The following is a 13,493-nucleotide window of genomic DNA, read 5'->3' as shown; positions in this document are numbered from 1 at the left end:
ATCCAGGCCTTTCTTCCACCAGGTGGCAGTGTTGTCGGGAATGGGGAGTTTTAAGTTTCCCATATTTAATTGGGGTATTTACCTGTGACCACAGGACTTGGTTCACACAATCAACTATGGTGTTCAGCCTTTTTAGGAAGTCCATCCCAATTATCATGTGGTGCTGTGATATGCTAGCAATGATGATGGGGTGTCTCAGTTCCTTATTACCCAGTTTCAGTTTAAGCCAGGCGGTACCCATGACTTGTAAAGGGTCTCCACCTACACCAATCAATGAGCTGTCAAAACTTTTAAGTCTTGGCTTGGTGGGCATGACATTCGCCACTTTGTCAAAATGCTCCTGTGACATGATGGTTGCTTGGGATCCAGTGTCTATTAAGCCGACAATCGAAAGATCACTGGCATCCTGCACCTGCACCGTGGCATAATATCTCCCATCAGATTCAGTCAGCTCACACATGAAATTAGTGTGGTTGAAGATCTGTGGGCCCTTCAATAACCTATGACTAGCTCTTATCTCACCGCATGTGGTGGACACATCACCCTTATCCTCCCTGGTGGGATTCTTGGACTGTCTCAAGACAGAAGCACAACTAGAAGTTGGTGCTCCGTCTGGCTTGTCAATCCCGACGACTTCCGATGCCGCGACTATATTAGGGGCAATAGGTGGACACTGAAAAACAGGAGAATCATTAATAACCAACAACTGGTCCCCCTTTGCCTGAGAACTAGCTTCTCCATTAGTAGGCGTGTCAGGGACGGGGCACACATCTCCTGTCATTTGACTCAGTGTCCTCCCCTGTTGGTTTAAGGCTTGGTTGCCTGTTAATTCTGTGACCCTTGGTTGGTCACAGGAGCTGCTCCTAAAAAAGGATTGGATGGAAATTGAATGACAAGCCTGTCCATTTGTTCAGCCATTTTGCTGACCTGTGCCTCTATTTGTCCAATACGCTCAGAGGAGTCATTCTGTTGATTCTCCCCCTTCCTATACTTGCGCTTGTATTTTGGACGGGACTGGTAATGAGACTCAGAGTCAGAACTACTGCTCTGGTCCCGACGCCATTGTTCTCTCTGAAGTTTTGGGGTCTCCCTGTCATTAAAGGGAGCCTGGGGTACTGTATTCCCCCTTTGAGCTTGAGGGTGTTCTTGGCGTGGAGGAAATCTTTGGAAGTCGGAGTTTTTATTAAAATTGGGATTCTTATTGTAATTATGGGGCCTGTTGAAATTGAGGTTCCCATAAAAATTCCCATGTTGGTTTTGGCGAGGATAATAGAACCTCTGAGGATACCATTGCCTCCTTTGATTTTCATCACTGTACTGGCCCTTACCATACTTTTTATTCTTCTCACTTCCACTACCGTAGTTCCCTGGCTTTTGTCTATCCTTTCTCACCCACTGGTTTTGGGGTGCAAAGTTATGGACCTCCTTCACTTGCTGGGCTTGAGGTACAAATCTAGGGAAACCATTGGTTTTACCCCCACGGACTACTTCCGCATATGATTTCTTCTCTGCCTGCACATTTGGATTTGGAGGGGAAACGGTAGTGGCTGCTACTATCTTGGGGCTATTTTTAGGTTCTCTTTTTATCCCGCCCTCACTAGACTGTTGGATCGAGAATAAATAGTCACTCTCTCTCACCAACCAATCAAGAGAGCATCCCTTTCTGTAATCCTTTGCAAGTCCCAATTTTATGTAAGCAGGTAATGCTTCATAGAATAGTGTCTTGAATTCTGGCTGGTTAGGATTGGGATCCTTTTCAGCCAGGAAATAGGCATTTCTGAGGACAGCCAGAAATTCTGCAGGGCTTTGGTGAGGACCACACTTTAAATTGTAGGCCGCAGCCTTGGCAGAGGTTACAGTTTTATAAGGCCCAAATTCCATGTGGCACTTATGTTTAACCTCTCTCCAGGACTGATTGGAATAGGCCCTCAAGGTCTCAAAGAATTGCCGGTATTTCTCTTCAAACACCCATGGCAGCAATTCTATTTTGGTGTGGTCATCTCTAATGCCCAGAATCTCTAACGTTTGTTCATATGTTTTCATGTGTTCGGTGATCTCAAGGGACCCTTTCTTAGAAAACATAGGAACAGTGTCCTTCAGGAACTTAATGACCTTTGGGGTGTCATATCTCCTGAATGACCCCTGGGATTTCCCTTCCTGCCTATATGAAACCTCATATCTTTCTTCAGAGCGCTCTGGAGTGTATCTTGAAAGCTTAGGAGGTGACCTATATTCTGACCCTGACTCACTATCAGATACTTCGCTGTGATGCGGGTATCTCCGCTCATCAGCCTCTGGCTTGACTGGGTTGGTCCGTCTTTGGACCCCAGAATTTATTTGGGCCGTCAACCTTATAATCTGCTCCTCCAGAGTTTTCTGCTCAGATTTTATCAAGGTAAGTTCTGACTGGTCATGCTTATCCCCTGGGTGAACTTTAATTTTGACAGGAGATAACCTCTCTGATCTGAAGTACTCCACCTCATCTTTTAAGTCCTGATACTTCTTTTGAAGTTGTTTTAATTCCTGAAAGTTTCTTTCATACAGGTCCTGAGCACTTCGAAAGTCTCCGACCAATCTATCATAATGTTTCTTGGATTCGTCTAAACGAATACCGGCATGACCAAGCTTCCCTTTCAAAGACTCAATGTCCTGATTTTTGCTTTCTAACAAGAGGCGGGCCTCTGACAACTCTTCCCTTAGAGTCATGGTCCGCTGGGCAGCTCCAGCGGTCATGAACCATAACATGGGCCAAGCTTCTAGGAGAAGTCTGTCACGGCCTCTATCACTTTCTGCTCCAGCAAATGCCATTAAAAACCCAACAACCTGGCCCTTTTGGTTAAACAGGTCCTCAAAGGTGCTCATAGCCTGTTTTTTTTCTTCATCCACAAACTCATTATGGCTATCCCCCAGACCTAATCTCTTGCGGAGATAATCTATTACTCCACATTCAACATAATTCTGCCAAGCACCGGCAGCTTTCCGGGCTGGCTTCAGAGTTTCTTCCTCAATACCTTGGGCCGCCATATTTTCCTCGTTATGCTTGGAAGAGGTGGATCCGTGATTACTGGATGCCATTTTGATACAAAATATATGTTTGATAACGTGTACAAATATACAATCACCAGTGCGTTTTGTGTTATGGTACGATTTCTATGGATCTCAGCAGTGCCTCCAAATTTATGTTGTGGTGGTTAATGTAAGGATATATATTATTTATAAAGGGCGTGTCCCTTTCCCTTAGATGAAATATTACAGTGCCTCCAGCCGTTAAAATACGGCAAATATTTAGTAAACCAATAATTTGGACACCTTGATAATTTGATCACCACTTATTATTATACCTTGAATTCTTTTAGCCAATATGATTTCGTACCATACACACAAAATTTGCCTTATAATAGATAAATATAAAAATTTATTTATGTACAAAAATTATATATATATTAACACAAAACACAAAAGACTGGTGATAAATGAATATTGGTACACACAATCAAAAACATATCCTACCAATGTAAGACACACTAATAAGGTCTCTAACTAATTACATCAATCACAAATTTAAATGATACGATATTTATTAAATTTATTAATAATTAATAATTTCGAATATCTCAAAGGTTATATTCTTACATGCCGTGGCCATAGGCTTGCAAGAAGTAAGCCCTTGATATATGATACTCTGGTTATTAATATTCAATAAATTATGAAATATGGAAAAATTTATAATATGGCAATCAGCAATTTTTTTAACAGTAACACAGTATCTGACTACATATATCTAACTATCCAATATTGTTGTAATACACTACGGTAATTTTTATGATTCTACACAACAGAGAAAGTAATTAATACAAATCAAATAAACATCTCACCACACCCGGACGTCAGACTAGGCAACTCTCCCGTGGATTTAGCTGGCAGTGGAACGCCTTTAGACTGATATATAGGCAAGTGATAGATTCAATAGGGGAGAATGTAGGAAGTTATAAGTTTAGAGGTTTAAAGTTTTAGGAAGTTTGAAAAGATGGAAGAGTAGTTATTTCAGCAGAGATCTTCTTCAGATGTCAGGTCTTTCCATGAGGTCTTATGAGGGTTCTTCTTTTTCATGAGGTTTTTTTTTTTTTTTACAGCACATGGGCTTTTTATATCCACTAGTCCATTGTTCTAAGATACCTTCCCACCAGGCTTCCTGATTGGCTAGTTGAGAAATGTGTGTACATAAGCTATTTCTCACCTGCCCGCCAGGTGGCGGTCATGTATCACAGAACAATGTGAGTATTTGATATGACTCATATCTTGGGTGGAATCTTCAGGTAATTTCAGGAATAAAATATACAGCACTTTCCAGATATAGCAGTGATCATACCTATGATATTCTAAATAGGGACCATGGAATATAGGTGTATATTCGGTTATTCCTCCTTGAAGTATCATCCTGTTTGTTTCCTGATAAGACATGTAACTAATGCTAGTTTATAATACATCTTACTTCCCATCATCTCAATACTCAAGTTAGTGATATATAGTTCCCATTGCTGAGTATTTAGTGGTGTTTAAAGTCTATGACATCTTATTTATAATCTGTTTTTGTAGTACATTTTTGTAATGATATACAGTGAACTTTTAAACTTAAATGTCCTGAATTTCACCCCTTGGTTTCAGCATCAACATTTTTCTCTGTGTAGGGAAAAAATCTCTGTTTGCCTAGCCCTTGTATCGGACTCATAGTAAACAATTGTTAATGCTTTCACCCTTGGTGAACAATAGTAGATAGTAATAGTTTCAGAGGTCTGTTGGTTCATCACACTCTACAAGGTTTGGGTAAGCTCTCAGACAATCAGTTTGGTTCCTCTATTGTCATGTCCAGACCTTGTATATGTTTACCTGCTTATTGAAGTCTGAATAATGGTGTTTGATCACCTGAGAACTTTAAAATAGTATTGTCTCTAGGAGGAAAGAAAAACAATCCCTTTACCCATTACATTTCTCTAGCTAGATGGTTCAACCAAGACAAAATTAACTCTTAGCATCCGGCTATTGCTGAGCTGTTTGCCATATAATATTATGTCTTGATAAAAGTCATATTCTTGAGACATGATTCAAAAGCCCACAACACACAAAAACTTGGCATTTACAAATCGAAGAGGAAGCCAAAATTCATTGTGATCCCAAGGAAGGAACTGACAAAGACATACAATTGAATGCAAACATACCATACAGGTTTGTTGCTGATAAACATCAGACATGTTCCTTTTTTATAGAAGCTCTAAATCCAAAAGCATATTTAATATTTGTAGGAGCATTCATGGACTTTGTTAGTTATTTGCACTGTTTGTACAATATGCTTACTTACTTTTAAACTGAGTTTATCTCTGCACAAAGGGGAAATACAATTGAGAAGTTACTTTAAAAACTCTGCCCGCCCCAATGTCCAAAGGTTTGTCTGATGCCAGTGAAGACTAGGTACCACAAGCAGTATCCCCCCGACTGGATCCTCTATACAAATACTGTTTATAGAAAATCTAGCTTGGGCTAAAATTGTTTTCAGCTTTGCTGGCATTGAGTGAGGCCTTTCACAGGCACAGGAGTGTTAAGGGAACCACAGATTTCTAAGAACTCAGCCTCCATACACTAACTCTAAAAGAGAAAATTGTTGTAATTGTCTTTTTATTTATTCAATACACCACCTGAGTGGGCCTATTTTTGGGCCTCAAGAAATTAGATTGGCTGTCAGTACTTCAGGATTGATCAATTTTCAGATATATCCCATAGTTTGTGAACGCTATAACTTTCCTACAGACTAAATAATAAATACTGATTTGGGTTATTTTCACCAAATAAATGTAGCAGAATACAACTTGGCCTAAATTTATGAAGAACAATTATTTATTTGCAAATGTTTATAACAGAAACAAAGAAAAATGTGTGTTTTTTTTTAAATTTTAAGTTTTTTTTTTAAATTTAGCAATAAATAAAAACCCCAGCGGTGATTAAATACCACCAAGAGAAAGTTCTAGTTGTGTGAACAAAATGATAAAAATTTTGTTTGGGTACAGTGCTGCATGACTGCGCAATTGAAATTCAAAGTGTGAGAGCGCTGAAACCTGGAAATTAGCCTGGGCAGGAAGGGGGTAAAAGTGACGGGTATGGAAGTGGTTAAAATGGACGTAAAGGCAAAACCTAACTAACTCTGAGCCTACTCTCAACCACATTCTAAGCCCAATCTATCTAGCCCTGTAAAGAAAAGAATCACTATGCTTACCTGTTCTGTAGCCTATCCGTTCCGGTCCCAGGCTCAGCTCTCAGCAGCAGCTTCAATGTGTCGGAGTGTGTAGGAGAGACAACGGAAGTCCCATAGTAACTCTATAGGTGACATCACTTCCCAGGCATTTCCCGGCCGTTGCTGGCTGTCTCCTGCACACAGAGGGCGCCTCTCAAGACTGGACTGGATCGGCTGCAGAACAGGTAAGTTTAGTGATTTTTCTTTTCAAGGCTAGATAGATTATCCTTAGTATGTGGCTGAGATTAGGTTTAGAGTTAGTTAGGTCTTGCCTTAACTTCCACTTTAAATCAGGATTGAAGAGGTAGGGAGAAAGACTATAATGGGGCAGACAATTCCACCAAGGGTCAACATGTTACAAACAACCACTGACTATGAGGAAGTCATGCTGTCTGTGAGGAAACGCACCAGTGGCGATGCTACATGACGTCATCACGCCGGAAATTCAAGGTCTGCCAACTTACTAGCTGTACTACAGATGGATGTTTATCCTTAAGGGGCAATTTGTCTTTTAATGAAACAGGTGATTATTCCTGTGCACTGGTATGTTTGTGAGTATTATTCTATAAATCTACATCCTACACTATGAGAGACCTTCTATTTCCTTCTATTTCCTTCTTTATTGAATTGGCTGCTATTGGAATTATTGAGCTGCTGACAGGATGGTTGGTGCTGGTATTTGGTGAAGAGTGAAGGATTATAACCCATAATATTGGGAGAGCTCATGTAGACCTTACCTTGAGAGTGGGTCAATAAGTAGAGGTAAGCTGCAACATTGACAGGTGGAAGTATATGGTGGTGCAGCGCGTGGATATTTTGAGCACGCTTACTATATGTTTTTGTGGATACTGTATTTTAAACACGTGAACTGAGGTTATTCACATCAAGAGTGGAGGAATATTCTGAAGATTTATCTAAGGACTTGATTTATATTCAAATCTTCTCAGTATTTTATGTGGTCACAGTTTTTTAGTTTTCACTATGACAATAAGTATGTTTTATGCTTAGTACTAGAGATGAGCGAATTATTCAAAAATTTGGTTCGGCTGATTCGCCGAATTCGCCGAATAAATTCGCTTCGAGCCGAATATATTCGCTGCGAATTTAACTTATAAAAAGGGTGTTTCTAGGCTTCAGAGAGCCTTTATATTAGTGCAGAACACTGTACCTTTAATTTAAATGCCCTTGGAGTCTGCTGGGGAAGAGAAATAATACTGTCAGTCAGTATGACATGCAGATGAGTGCCATCGATCTTAGAATCACCGCACACTTCACTCATTTGGGCAGTCACGGGGCCAAAACCAGAGTGTGGAGCCACAGTGTGGCGGTGGAGGCAGCAGCAATGGGAGGCCATACAGCACCCTATGACAAAATGGAACCCACCAGCAGTGTGAGGAGACCTGAAAGTGGCACATGGCAGAGTGTGGCGATGGAGACAGCAGCAATGGGAGGCCGTACAGGGACCCATGACACACTCTGGACCTGGCAGCAGCATGAGGAGGCGGTACAGGGGCCCATGACAGATTACGGGCCTGGCAGCAGCATGAGGAGTCGATACGGGGGCCCATGGCAGATTACGGGCCTGGCAGCAGCAATGGGAGGCCATACAGCACCCTATGACAAAATGGAACCCACCAGCAGTGTGAGGAGACCTGAAAGTGGCACATGGCAGAGTGTGGCGATGGAGACAGCAGCAATGGGAGGCCGTACAGGGACCCATGACACACTCTGGACCTGGCAGCAGCATGAGGAGGCGGTACAGGGGCCCATGACAGATTACGGGCCTGGCAGCAGCATGAGGAGTCGGTACGGGTGCCCATGGCAGATTACGGGCCTGGCAGCAGCAATGGGAGGCCATACAGCACCCTATGACAAAATGGAACCCACCAGCAGTGTGAGGAGACCTGAAAGTGGCACATGGCAGAGTGTGGCGATGGAGACAGCAGCAATGGGAGGCCGTACAGGGACCCATGACACACTCTGGACCTGGCAGCAGCATGAGGAGGCGGTACAGGGGCCCATGACAGATTACGGGCCTGGCAGCAGCATGAGGAGTCGGTACGGGGGCCCATGGCAGATTACGGGCCTGGCAGCAGCATGAGGAGGCGGTACAGGGGCCCATGGCAGAGTGGCGGAGCGTAAGCAGCTAAAATTGAAGGCCATACAGAGGCCTATGTTAAAAAGTCCCCCCAGCAGCAGCGTGGGGAGACGACTAATAGTCGTCTCCCCACGCTGCTGCTGGGGGGACTTTTTAACATAGGCCTCTGTATGGCCTTCAATTTAAGCTGCTTGCGCTTCGCCACTCTGCCATGGGCCCCTGTACCGCCTCCTCTTGCTGCTGCCAGGTCCAGAGTGTGTCATGGGTCCCTCTACGGCCTCCCATTGCTGCTGACTTCATCGCCAGACTCTGCCATGTGCCACTTTCAGGTCTCCTTACACTGTTGGTGGGTTCCATTTTGTGATAGGGTGCTGTATGGCCTTCCATTGCTGCTGCCTCCACCGCCACCCTGCGCCATGTGTCTCTGTCGTCTGCTCATGCTGCTGACGGCTTCCGCTTTTTAACCGAGGCCTGTGTTTGGCTTCCGAATACTGCTGCATCCACCGCCACCCTGCGCCATGTGTCTCTGTCATCTGCTCACGCTGCTGACGGCTTCTGCTTTTTAACCTAGGCCTGTGTATGGCTTCAGAATAATGCTGCCTACACCGCCACCCTGCGCCATGTGCCTCTGTCGTCTGCTCACGCTGCTGCCAGGTCCATACTGATTCATGGCCCCCTGTACCGGCTATCTATCAACGACGACTATCAAGAGTCCAATGGCAGAGTGGCGGAGCAGAAGCAGCTTCAATTGAAGGCCATACACAGGCCTAGGTTTAAAAGTCCCTCACAGTTAATTCCAATAACGAACTCTACTCCTCCGTGCAATCTACTTACGAGACCCTGGGCAAGTCTGGGTCCAATTTGTGGTAGAGACTGGTTTTGTTCAGCCATGCTTGAGCGAGTAATAACAGGTCTGTGCTGCCCTTTGGTGTCTGGCTTAATGCGCACAACACTGAACGTCCCAGCGTTTGTCAACGATTTGCCGTTAAGTGATGCAAACCCGCTGAACCACGTTCATGAGGAGCCGGTACAGGGGGCCATGAATCAGTATGGACCTGGCAGCAGCGTGAGCAGACGACAGAGGCACATGGCGCAGGGTGGCGGTGTAGGCAGCATTATTCTGAAGCCATACACAGGCCTAGGTTAAAAAGCGGAAGCCGTCAGCAGCGTGAGCAGACAACAGAGACACATGGCGCAGGGTGGCGGTGGATGCAGCAGTATTCGGAAGCCAAACACAGGCCTCGGTTAAAAAGCGGAAGCCGTCAGCAGCGTGAGCAGACGACAGAGGCACATGGCGCAGGGTGGCGATGGAGGCAGCAGCAATGGAAGGCCATACAGCACCCTATCACAAAATGGAACCCACCAACAGTGTAAGGAGACCTGAAAGTGGCACATGGCAGAGTCTGGCGATGAAGTCAGCAGCAATGGGAGGCCGTAGAGGGACCCATGACACACTCTGGACCTGGCAGCAGCAAGAGGAGGCGGTACAGGGGCCCATGGCAGAGTGGCGAAGCGTAAGCAGCTTAAATTGAAGGCCATACAGAGGCCTATGTTAAAAATAATAACATGTTTGGGGCATGATTCATGGCGGATTTAGTCAGTTGTGTCAGGAACTGGTGGTTTGAAATCCAGACTAATCCACGCCTGATTCATTTTCACAAACGTGAGTCTCTCCACACTTTGGGTGGACAGTCGTGTCCTCCGCGGAGTTACAATACCTCCTGCCGCACTAAACACGCGCTCCGATGCCACGCTACTGGCCGGGCATGACAGCCTTTCAAGGGCAAATTCAGCTAGTTGGGGCCAAAGGTCAAGTTTCGTTGCCCAGTAGTCAAGGGGATTGTCTACCTCGGTTGGCAGGGTGCTGTCCAAGTAGGCCCGAGCCTGTTGTTTGAGGTCCTGCTCCAGGTCCACCTGATGCTGCTGCTGCTGCGGCTGGTTAGTAGTTTCCTCACTGCGCTGGTGAAGAAAGCTACTCATCATCGACTGCAGACTGAGGCAGCCGCTGCTGGTGGAGCTGCCACTGCTCCTACCACCCCACCCCTCCCCTGCTGCCATGGCAGCGGAACGCGAGCGCACAGGGCCCACAGTGTCTGAGGATGGACGTTGGCGCAGAAAGGCAGAGACCAACTGACTACATAGGTGGTTTTTATAGTACTTTATTTTGGCCTCCCTCTCAGCAGGTGTGAAAAAGGCCACCATTTTTGAACGGTAGCGAGGGTCCAACAAGGTGGACAGCCAAAAGTCATCCCTCTGTCTGATGGTTATTATTCGGCTGTCGCTACGCAAGCAACCGAGCATGCTGTGGGCCATTTGTGCCAAGGAATGCGAGGGACTCCCTGCCTCCATCTCCACAGCATACTGCCACGGTGCGTCTGGGTCCTCTGTCTCCTCCTCCTCCTCCTCTACCAGATGCTCCTACTCCTCCACTCCTGTTCGCTGAGTGGAAAAACCACCCATTTCACTCAATAATTCCTGAGCACCAATGTCCTCCTCTACCTCCTCCTCTTCTTCCTGTCCTGCCCCCACAGGGGTCATGTGGCGTTGAGATCTGTGCGCCACGTCTACCGCACCCTGACCAGCCATTGTTAACAGCATTTGTTCCAGGACGTGCAACAGAGGAATGACGTCGTTCATCCCATAGTCCTGCCGACTCACGAATAGCGTGGCCTCCTCAAAGGGCCTGAGCAAGCGGCAGGTGTCACGCATGAGCTGCCAATGGCTGACATCTAAGTTACACAGGGGAGTACCTTTATCCGCTTGTAACATCAGGAAATCGGTGATGACCTTTCGCTGTTCATAAAGGCGGTCTAACATATGTAGGGTTGAATTCCACCTTGTTGCAACGTCGCAGATCAGGCGATGCTGTGGAATTCCGTTCTGCCGCTGCAGCTCAAGGAGGGTGTGCTTTGCGGTGTAGGAATGGCTGAAATGCATGCAAAGTTTACATGACATTTTAAGGATGTCTTGCAGTGGGATGGTGGATTTTAGGAACCGCTTGACAACCAGATTGAACACGTGAGCCATGCATGGCGCATGGCACAACCTTCCTTGACGCAGAGCAGACACCATGTTCTTTCCGTTGTCGGTCAACATGGTTCCGATTTTCAGTTTGCGCGGAGACAGCCATCTGTCGATTTCTCTGTTCATTACACTCAGAAGTTCCTCCCCTGTGTGACTACGTTCGCCAAGGCATACCAGGTGCAGCACAGCGTGACACCGTTGCGCCCTGCACATGTGATATGCCGGTCGGGTAATGGGACTTGGCACGGGGGTGGCGGCTGAGGACACGGCGGAAGAAGAGGTGGTAGAGGCGGACACCTTTGCTGGACCAAGGACGTGCAAACGTGGAGGCAAAAGCGGCGTGACCTGTCCAAGTTGCTGGTGCGGCTGTGCCGGCACCACGTTCACCCAGTGGGCCGTAAATGACATGTACTGTCCCTGACCGTAGTTACAGCTCCACACGTCGGCGCTGCCGTGCACTTTGGCAGAGACCGACATGCTCAAAGACTGGCCCACCATCTCTTCTACATGTGAATGCAGGGCTGGCACTGCCTTTTTGGCGAAGAAATGCCGGCTTGGCACTCTCCACCGCGGCTCGGCACAAGCCATCATTTCTCGGAAAGGTGCTGAGTCCACCACTTGGAAAGGGAGGGACTGCAGCACCAGCAACTTGGACAGGAGGACGTTCAGCTTTTGCACCGTCGGGTGCGTGCTCGCAAACTGTTGTCTCTTGGAAACGGATTCCAAGAAAGACTGCTGACGGAATCCGTGAAGAGGAGTAGCAGGAGAAGGAGCATCTGAACGAGCGGAAGATGGCAACGAGCGACAACTCCCCTCAGCAGAGGTGTTGGAACCTTGACTGGCTGATAGAGGGCGATTGATGATGTGTACTTACAGGATACGCGTTAGGGAAGTGCCAAGCTATTTTATGTACATGTACCTCCGGTCTGGCCGTTTATAAGCAGCTGTACCTTTTGCTAGTAAGTTCTTTTCTGATTGTCCATTTTTAAATAAACGTTATCACACTATTTGAGGCCTTTTTCCACGGGCTCTTTATTTCTGGGGAGTCTGTAAATCCAGAAGGTCCTGGGACTGTGCCTAACAAGAACACATCTGCAGTGACATCCCTGGATCCATGATACAGCTTCTCCTGGAACCGATGACATCTAGTGGTCACCCTATAGATGACACCCACCTGATCCATTAACACAGTGGCTGGATACAGCTTCCATCTGGACAGATGACATCTAGTGGTCACCCTATAGATGACACTGCCTTGCTCCAGTGATACAGTGGCTGAGTACCAGGGACAGGTCTTAAATGTCCCATGCGCTTTAACATGCGCTATCTGGTTAGTGCATTACTTGGCTATTCTTTATCATTTCTGATATCTACTATCTCTGGCTCCTCACGCGTTGGAGACTGTATACGTATTTAGCACATCTGATGAACTGACGCCGTCATTTTGCCGATCCACATTCATATGGGATCTATCATATGTGTAATCATTGTTTTAAGTTAGCGCTGCACTTTCATATTTTATCATTTACTCTGGAGGGTCACGAGGTGCCTTTTTGTGCCAGCAGCTACCCTATCTACATCCACAGACTGCGCTCGATTTTATATATATTTTTTATATATAAGTTTATTTTATTTCTGCTGAGTCCACCACTTGGAAAGGGAGGGACTGCAGCACCAGCAACTTGGACAGGAGGACGTTCAGCTTCTGCACCGTCGGGTGCGTGCTCGCAAACTGTTGTCTCTTGGAAACGGATTCCAAGAAAGACTGCTGACGGAATCCGTGAAGAGGAGTAGCAGGAGAAGGAGCATCTGAACGAGCGGAAGATGCCAACAAGCGACAACTCCCCTCAGCAGAGGTGTTGGAGCCTTGACTGGCTGATAGAGGGCGATTGACGTCGGGTCACGGAGCAAGTAACGGAGCGGGTGATGGAGCGGGGGCTGGGGCAGGCAGAACCGCCGTATCTTTATCACGGTTTTCCCAGGCCACCGAATGGCGACGCTGCATATGCTGACGCAACGCTGTAGTCCCAACATTGGCCCCCTGGCCACGCTTGACTTTCTGGCCACATAGTCGACATACGGCTACGT

Source organism: Staurois parvus, unplaced genomic scaffold (assembly GCF_062004578.1).
Source record: "Staurois parvus isolate SC_StPar_1 unplaced genomic scaffold, SC_StPar_1.0 ptg000153l, whole genome shotgun sequence".
Lineage (NCBI taxonomy): Eukaryota > Metazoa > Chordata > Amphibia > Anura > Ranidae > Staurois > Staurois parvus.
This window is presented reverse-complemented; position numbering follows the sequence as displayed.